This window comes from Arachis ipaensis, chromosome B4, assembly GCF_059453495.1.
Source record: "Arachis ipaensis isolate K30076 ecotype BB chromosome B4, ASM5945349v1, whole genome shotgun sequence".
NCBI classification, from domain to species: domain Eukaryota; kingdom Viridiplantae; phylum Streptophyta; class Magnoliopsida; order Fabales; family Fabaceae; genus Arachis; species Arachis ipaensis.
In genome coordinates this window covers 19,191,327-19,199,414 of record NC_142439.1, presented here as the reverse complement: position 1 = coordinate 19,199,414, position 8,088 = coordinate 19,191,327, and the positions used below count along the sequence as shown (strand labels likewise).

General features: G+C 35.2%; 1 non-coding gene across 1 annotated transcript; it reads right to left on the bottom strand.

The window, feature by feature from the left end:
- Positions 1 to 7,754: 7,754 nt before the first annotated feature.
- On the bottom strand, positions 7,755 to 7,862 carry LOC148566831 (small nucleolar RNA R71). The gene has a single exon (XR_015882038.1). It is a non-coding gene; the product is annotated as a small nucleolar RNA R71 (small nucleolar RNA).
- Positions 7,863 to 8,088: the final 226 nt, after the last annotated feature.

Sequence of the window (8,088 nt, the reverse complement as noted above, 5' to 3'; positions counted from 1 at the left end):
TGTTTACATTATACTTATAGAGAACACAATAAAGATCTGCATATAATTCAACTTTGACTAAGGAAGTTTAAATAACCAGCAACACCAAACCAGCCCAAAATACAACATGTCATGTCATTACTTTTGACAAAAATTATTTCAGAAAATGATCATGCTTTGACCAAGATATGACATTAAGACTAGCATTAATATAACATAAAAGCAATTTCCAAATCTTATGCCAAGAAATCATAGCAGTAGCAAATTTTGCAAATTAATTTTTCATGCCAACAACATTGTAGCAGCAGTAATCAACATTCAAAAAATTCAAAGATTCACAATCCTGCTACTCATGCACTATTACTCCCCCTTTTGTCATCAAGGGTGGAAAATAGGCAAATTCAAGCAAAAAAACCGCACCATATAACATGCAAAAAATGTTAATGCACAGTCTAAAATACCAAATTAATTTAAAGTAAGTGCAGAAGTAGTTAAAGTATTACAATCATCCGAAATAACTGAAAGGAGTTCAAAAGACACAAAAGAAACAGTTTTCATGAGACAAAAGTATGAGACAGCAGCAGCTTCATGAGACAAATCTAGGCATCTGAATCAGTTCCCTCCGAATCAGCTTCCTCTTTAGCATCAGTGGCATGATCTTCATCTTGTTGAAAATTATCAATGAACTTCATGAATACAGCCACTCTATCCCTTGATTTTCGGAGGAAATTCTCATGCTTGCTTGCTAGCTTCCATTGTTCCTTACTCATGGCAATCATGTGATTGGACTGGGAGACAAACTCTTGGACCACATCCCTAACAACATTAAACAGAGTAAATTTTTGTCCAGTGGAGATGGAGGTGCCTTCGGTGGAAGGTGGAGAAGATTCCTCAAGAATGAACTCATCATCTTCATCATCTATAACCACTCTCTCAGAACAAGTAGGTCCTTTTTACTGTTTCACTGCACCACCTCCCTTTAGATATGAATGTCTATTTTCATAACCCTCATTGGACAAATCAACACTAAAATACTTAAAAATACAAGTTAGAAACATGCCATAAGGAAGGGCTTTGTCTTTCTCACTTCTAACAGAGTCAAACATGTATCTAACCATCAAATAAGCAAAAGAAATTTCTGTTTTAGTGAGCAGGGCATATAAAACAAGAGTATCAGTATAAGAAACCCTTTGATATGAACCACTTTGAGGAAGTATGATGTAGTTGACAATTCGGTGCAACTGAGCACGTTCATATCCTAGGGCTTTGTGAGTGGGTGTAATGCCATCAATCAAGGAAACATGTTCACAAATATGAGCCAAAGCATCATTGAAAGAAATACCAACTCCTTCATCCCACTTAACAGAGGTATAAGCACAAGCTCCAACATCAGTATATTTCAATGAATCACTGATTGTTTCATTATTTAAAATAATATATCGGCCCTTGACATAAGAATGCACACTGCCCTCATGATATATCATGTTATCATAAAACTCTTTAACCAAAAGAGGGTAAACAGGCTTTTTGATGTTAAAAAGGTGATTCCAGTCTAAAAATTTCAAATTTTCAACAAATGAAAAACCTTTCTTTTTCAGGTTTGACAAATCAGCAAGAAAAGAGGGACACAAGGTATGGTACTTAATAACTCCTTCATAAAAGTCATTGTTCATGGCAAACTTAAATCTATAAGGGTTATAGCTGGAAGAGAAGTCATGAAGTGGGATTTATGAGTAAAAGGATCAACGTCTGGTTCTCTAACAGATTTAAGAGGGAGTCGAGGTGTACCTCTCTGAGAACGTAAGGGAACAGACCTTGTTTTAGGTTGAGTGGGCTCAGAGGAGGGTTCAGTCACGGCTGGTCGTTTCCCTTTTGAAGTACTCAGCTTCGACGAACCAGGTTTGGATAGAGGCTCCTTCGGTGGTGGTGTCTGCTTGGCTGGAGGAGGGAACCTTGATGGGTTTTTAGTGCATGCCATGAGATCGGTCCGAGGAGGTGAGGTAGGAGGAGAAGGAGATAGAGTGAAGGTTCGGTCCTGAGAGCGATATCGACCGTGACCTTGATACGGAGCTGGAGCTTCTAACTATGATGAATGCGCTAACTATGGATATGATGCCAGAAATAGACCGATTTTATATCACCCTTCAATTCGAATTAGCAAAAGCAATGTCTCCTTGCATAATATGGATTACCACATGAATATTCGACCATAGTAGGTATTCAAGAATCAGTACATGAAATTTTAATGAATTTGAAAGAAATAGTATTGAGAAGTAATCTGTATGGGACTCGAGACGCATCTATTTGTATCAAGGGTCCCGGATATGTAACTGCTCAAGACATCATTTTACCACCTTCTGTGGAAATTGTTGATTACTAGTATTAGCAATAGCAAGTGCATCTTTGATGCAGTCATCAATTCTCCCGAAAGGCTACAATTGCCGCGAGCAAACATATTAATGACGAGGAAGGCATTTTTGCCATGCTACAAATACTTTACTTGTTCTGTTATTCTGCACAAGCCTGGTTGAGGAAGAATTACGAAGGGTAAAAATATGCGGAAGGTTTTTGTTTTGCAGGAAGCTTGTATATCTTCTCACGAGGAGGCTTTTGAGGTATGATTTTCTTCCTCATTTGGTTGGTTTGAGACTTTTGAAGGAAGAGAAGCAGTAAAGGTAGTGGGGAGAAACCGAAAGGTTGGAGGAGTTATGGAGGGAGATGAAGAAGTATTGGTAACCGTATCCAAAAGAAAATTTCTCAAACCATGCAACTGCATCACCTTTTGATTTGACTTGAAATGACTTGACATCATAAAAAAGAAAGATTTGATTTTATTTATTTAAAATTAAAATGGAAATTAATTAAAAAATTGAAATCTTTTTGGACTAAAGGACAAAAAGAAATAAACCAAAGCAAACAGGCTAACAAAAACAAAACAAAAAAAAATATATCATTCATATTGGGTCCAGAGGTAGTTGGATTTAAGAAAATATTTTGGACCACTCATGATATGATTTTTGAGGTTGGCCCATATGATTTTGTTCAAGCAACACGGCCTTAAAACGCTTATTGGAGGGAGGGTTCTTCACTTGCCCAGAATTATCTCATACCTGTTTATGAGACAAAAACTCCAACAAACACATCAGCAACTTTCAAATAATGAATCATAGCTTAAAATTCCTAGACTAGTCCTAAGCATGCAAAATCTGTCCTCAGCTAGTGGTTTAGTAAAAATATATGCTAATTGTTTCTCAGATTTAACAAATTGATTGCTTATATATCCCTTTTGAACATGTTCTCTAATTGAGTGAAACTTCACTTCAATATGTTTAGTCTTAGAGTACAAAACTGGATTTTTAGAGATATTAATGGCACTCATATTATCACACAACAGGAGAATATTTACAGCATTTAACTTGTAATCTGCAAGCTGTGTTTTTAACCACATGAGCTGAGAACAACATGAAGAAGTAGCTATATACTCAGCCTCTGCAGTGGATAAAGCCACTGTTGGCAGCTTCTTACGTGACCAAACATTCAAGGACTTTCCAAGGAAGCAACATAAGCCTGATGTTCTCCTTCTATCAACTCTATTACTGACAAAATCTGCATCACAACAACCAAGGATGAGCGGATAATTTATACGCTTTTTGGCATTGTTTTTACATAGTTTTTAGTATGATTTAGTTAGTTTTTAGTATAATTTTATTAGTTTTTAAATAAAAATTATATTTCTGGACTTTACTATGAGTTTGTGTATTTTTCTGTGATTTTAGGTATTTTCTGGCTGAAATTGAGGGACTTGAGCAAAAATTAGATTCAGAGGTTGAAGAAGGACTGCAGATGCTGTTGGATTCTGACCTCCTTGCACTCAAAGTAGATTTTCTGGAGCTACAGAACTCCAAATGGTGTTCTCTCAATTTCGTTGGAAAGTAGACATCCAGAGCTTTCCAGCAATATATAATAGTCCATACTTTTTCCGAGTTTAGACAACGCAAACTGGCGTTCAACGCCAGATTTCTGCCCTATTCTGGAGTTAAACGCCAGAAACAGGTTGCAAAGTGGAGTTAAACGCCAGAAACGGGTTACAAACTAGCGTTCAACTCTAAGAGAAGCCTCTACATGTATAAAGCTCAATGCTCAGTCCAAGCACACACCAAGTGGGCCCTGGAAGTGGATTTCTGCATCATTTACTTATTTCTGCAACCCTAGTAACTAGTTTAGTATAAATAGAACTTTTTACTATTATATTCAGAGTCTTTGGATCTAATCTTTGATCAGTTTTATGCTATCTTAGACCTTTATGGGGGCTGGCCATTCGGCCATGCCTGAACCTTCATCACTTATGTATTTTCAACAGTAGAGTTTCTACACACCATAGATTAAGGTGTGGAGCTCTACTGTTCCTCATGAATTAATGCACAGTACTATTATTTTTCTATTCAATTCAAGCCTATTCCTATTCTAAGATATTCATTCGCACCCAAGAACATGATGAATGTGATGATTATGTGACGCTCATTCTCACCTATGAACGCGTGCCTGACAACCACTTCCGTTCTGCATGAAGATGAGATAGAATGAGTATGTCTTAGATATCTAATACAGGGGACCGAGTACGAGATATTAGAATCTTCGTGGTATAAGTTAGAACCCATGGATGGCCATTCCTGAGATCCGGAAAGTCTAAACCTTGTCTGTGGTATTCCGAGTAGGATCCGGGAAGGGATGGCTGTGACGAGCTTTAAACTCGCGAGTGCTAGTCGTAGTGACAGACGCAAAAGGATAGTAAATCCTATTCCAGTATGATCGAGAACCGACAGATGATTAGCCATGCAGTGACAGCGCATTGGACCATTTTCACAGAGAGGACGGGATGTAGCCATTGACAACGGCGATGCCCAACATACAGCTTGCCATGGAAAGGAGTAGGAATGATTGGATGAAGACAGCAGGAAAGCAGAGGTTCAGGAGGAACGAAAGCATCTCTATACGCTTATCTGAAATTCTCACCAATGAATTACATAAGTATCTCTATCCTAGTTTATATTTTATTTATATTTTTATTATCAATTCACCATAACCATTTGAATCCGTCTGACTGAGATTTACAAGGTGACCATAGCTTGCTTCAAGCCGACAATCTCCGTGGGATCGACCCTTACTCACGTAAGGTTTATTACTTGGACGACCCAGTGCACTTGCTGGTTAGTTGTGCGAAGTTGTGACAAAGTGTGATTCACGTTTGAGAGCACCAAGTCTTTGGCGCCATTGTTGATGATCGCAATTTCGTGCACCAAGTTTTTGGCGCCGTTGCCAGGGATTGTTCAAGTTTGGACAACTGACGGTTCATCTTGTTGCTCAGATTAGGTAATTTTATTTTAATTTTAAGCTTTTTGTTTTTATTATTTTTAATTTTCGAAAAAATTTCAAAAAAAAATTTCAAAAAAAATAAGTTATTCTATGTTCTTCAGAATTTTTAAGAATGAATTCTAGAGTTTCATGAAGCATGTTGAAGTCTACCTGGCTATAAAGCCATGTCTAATTCATTTGGACTGGGGCTTCCACCTATAAGCATAGAATGAAGTTGGATGAAGTATCAGCTGTTGTATGTCTGATTTGTATCTGCTGAAGCTTAGCTGGCCATTGGCCATGTCTAGTGTTTTGGACCGGAGCTTTCACTGAAAGCTTGGCTGGCTAGTAAGCCATGTCTAATTACTGGACTGGAGCTTTAGACTAATATTGCAAGATTCCTGGAATTCCTATTAAAAATTTTTGAAATCCTTATTTTTCTTTTCCCAATTAATTTTTGAAAAAAAAAACCAAAAATTTTTTTAATAAAATCATAAAATCAAAAAAATAATTTGATGTTTCTTGTTTGAGTCTAGTGTCAAATTTTAAGTTCGGTGTCAATTGCATGCTTTTATAATTTTCTTTAATTTTCGAAACTCATGCATGGTGTTCTTCATAATCTTCAAGTTGTTCTTGATGATTTGCTTTGTTTGATCTTTGCATTTTTATGTTTTGTGTCTTTTCTTGTTTTTCATATGCATTTTCAATTTGTTAGTCTCTAGAGAATAAAAATTTTTAAGTTTGGTGTCTTGCATGTTTTTCTTTTTTAAAAAATTTTCAAAAGTGTTATTGGTGTTCATCTTGACATTCAAAGTGTTCTTGGTGTTCATCTTGACACTCATAGTATTCTTGCATGCATCTTTTATTTTAATCCAAAATTTTTACGTTTTGCATCAATTTTATGTTCTCTCTTTCTTCATTAAAATTCAAAAATCAAAAAAATATCTTTTCCTTTTTCTTCTCATAAAATTCGAATATTTGAGTTGACTTTTTCAAAAAATTTCTAGTTGTTTCTTATGAGTCAAATCAAATTTTCAATTTAAAAAAAATTCTATCTTTTTCAAATCTTTTTCAAAAATCAAATATTTTTCATTTTTCTTTTATGATTTTCGAAAATTTCAAATTGATTTTCAAAAATCTTTTTCTTATTTCCATTTCATAATTTCAAAATCTTTACTAACAGTTAATGTGATTGATTCAAAAAATTTTCAAGTTGTTACTTGCCTATTAAAAAAGGTTCAATCTTTAAATTTTAAAATCATATCTATTTGTTTCTTGTTAGTTAAGTAATCAACTTTAATTTTCAAAATCAAATCTTTTTAAATTTCTTTTTCAAATCTTTTTCAAAATAAGTTTCAATCACATCTTTTCCAAAATCAATTTCAAAATCTTTTCTAACTTCTTTTCTAACTTCCTATCTTTTCAAAGTTTGATTTTCAAATCGTTTTGAATTAATCACTTAACTTTTTGTTTGATTTTAAAAGTTTACTATTTCAATCATATCGTTTTCAAAACTACCTAACTAATTCTCTCTCTAATTTTCAAAAATCACCTTCCTCTTTTTCAAAATTCCTTTTTGATTAACTAATTGTTTTAAATTTTAATTTAATTTAATTTAATTTTCCTTTTTTTATTTATTTTCGAATTCTAACCTTAATTTTAAATTAAAAACAAAAATATTTTTATTTTAATTTATTTAATTTTCGAAAATTCTTCTCTCTCACCTCCTTCTAATTATTTATTTATCTACTAACACTTCTCTTTCTTAAAAATTTGAACCCCCTCCCTCTTTCTATGTTCGAATTTCTTTTCTTCTTTTACTCACATAAAGGAATCTCTATACTGTGACATAGAGGTTTCCATATTTTCTTTTCTGTTTTCTTCTTTTTCATATGAGCAGGAACAAGGATAAGAACATTCTTGTTGAGACTGATCTTGAACCTGAAAGGACTCTGAAGAGGAAGCTAAGGGAAGCTAAAGCACAACTCTCTGGAGAAAATCTGACAGAAATTTTCGAAAAAGAAGGAGACATGGCCGAAAATAATAACAATGCAAGGAAGATGCTTGGTGACTTTACTGCACCAAATTCCAATTTACATGGAAGAAGCATCTCAATTCCTGCCATTGGAGCAAACAATTTTGAGCTTAAACCTCAATTAGTTTCTCTGATGCAACAAAATTGCAAGTTTCATGGACTTCCATCATAAGATCCTTTTCAGTTCTTAACTGAATTCTTGCAAATCTGTGATACTATTAAGACCAATGGGGTTGATCCCGAGGTCTACAGGCTTATGCTTTTCCCGTTTGCTGTAAGAGACAAAGCTAGAATATGGTTGGACTCTCAACCTAAGGATAGCCTGAACTCTTGGGATAAGCTGGTCACGACTTTCTTAGCCAAGTTCTTTCCTCCTCAAAAGCTTAGTAAGCTTAGAGTGGATGTTCAAACCTTCAGACAGAAAGAAGGTGAATCCCTCTATGAAGCTTGGGAGAGATATAAGCAACTGACCAAAAAGTGTCCTTCTGACATGCTTTCAGAATGGACCATCCTGGATATATTCTATGATGGTCTGTCTGAATTATCAAAGATGTCATTGGACCATTCTGCAGGTGGATCCATCCACCTAAAGAAAACGCCTGCAGAACCTCAAGAACTCATTGACATGTTTGCAAATAACCAGTTCATGTACACTTCTGAAAGGAATCCTGTGAGTAATGGGACGCCTCAGAGGAAGGGAGTTCTTGAAATTGATACTCTGA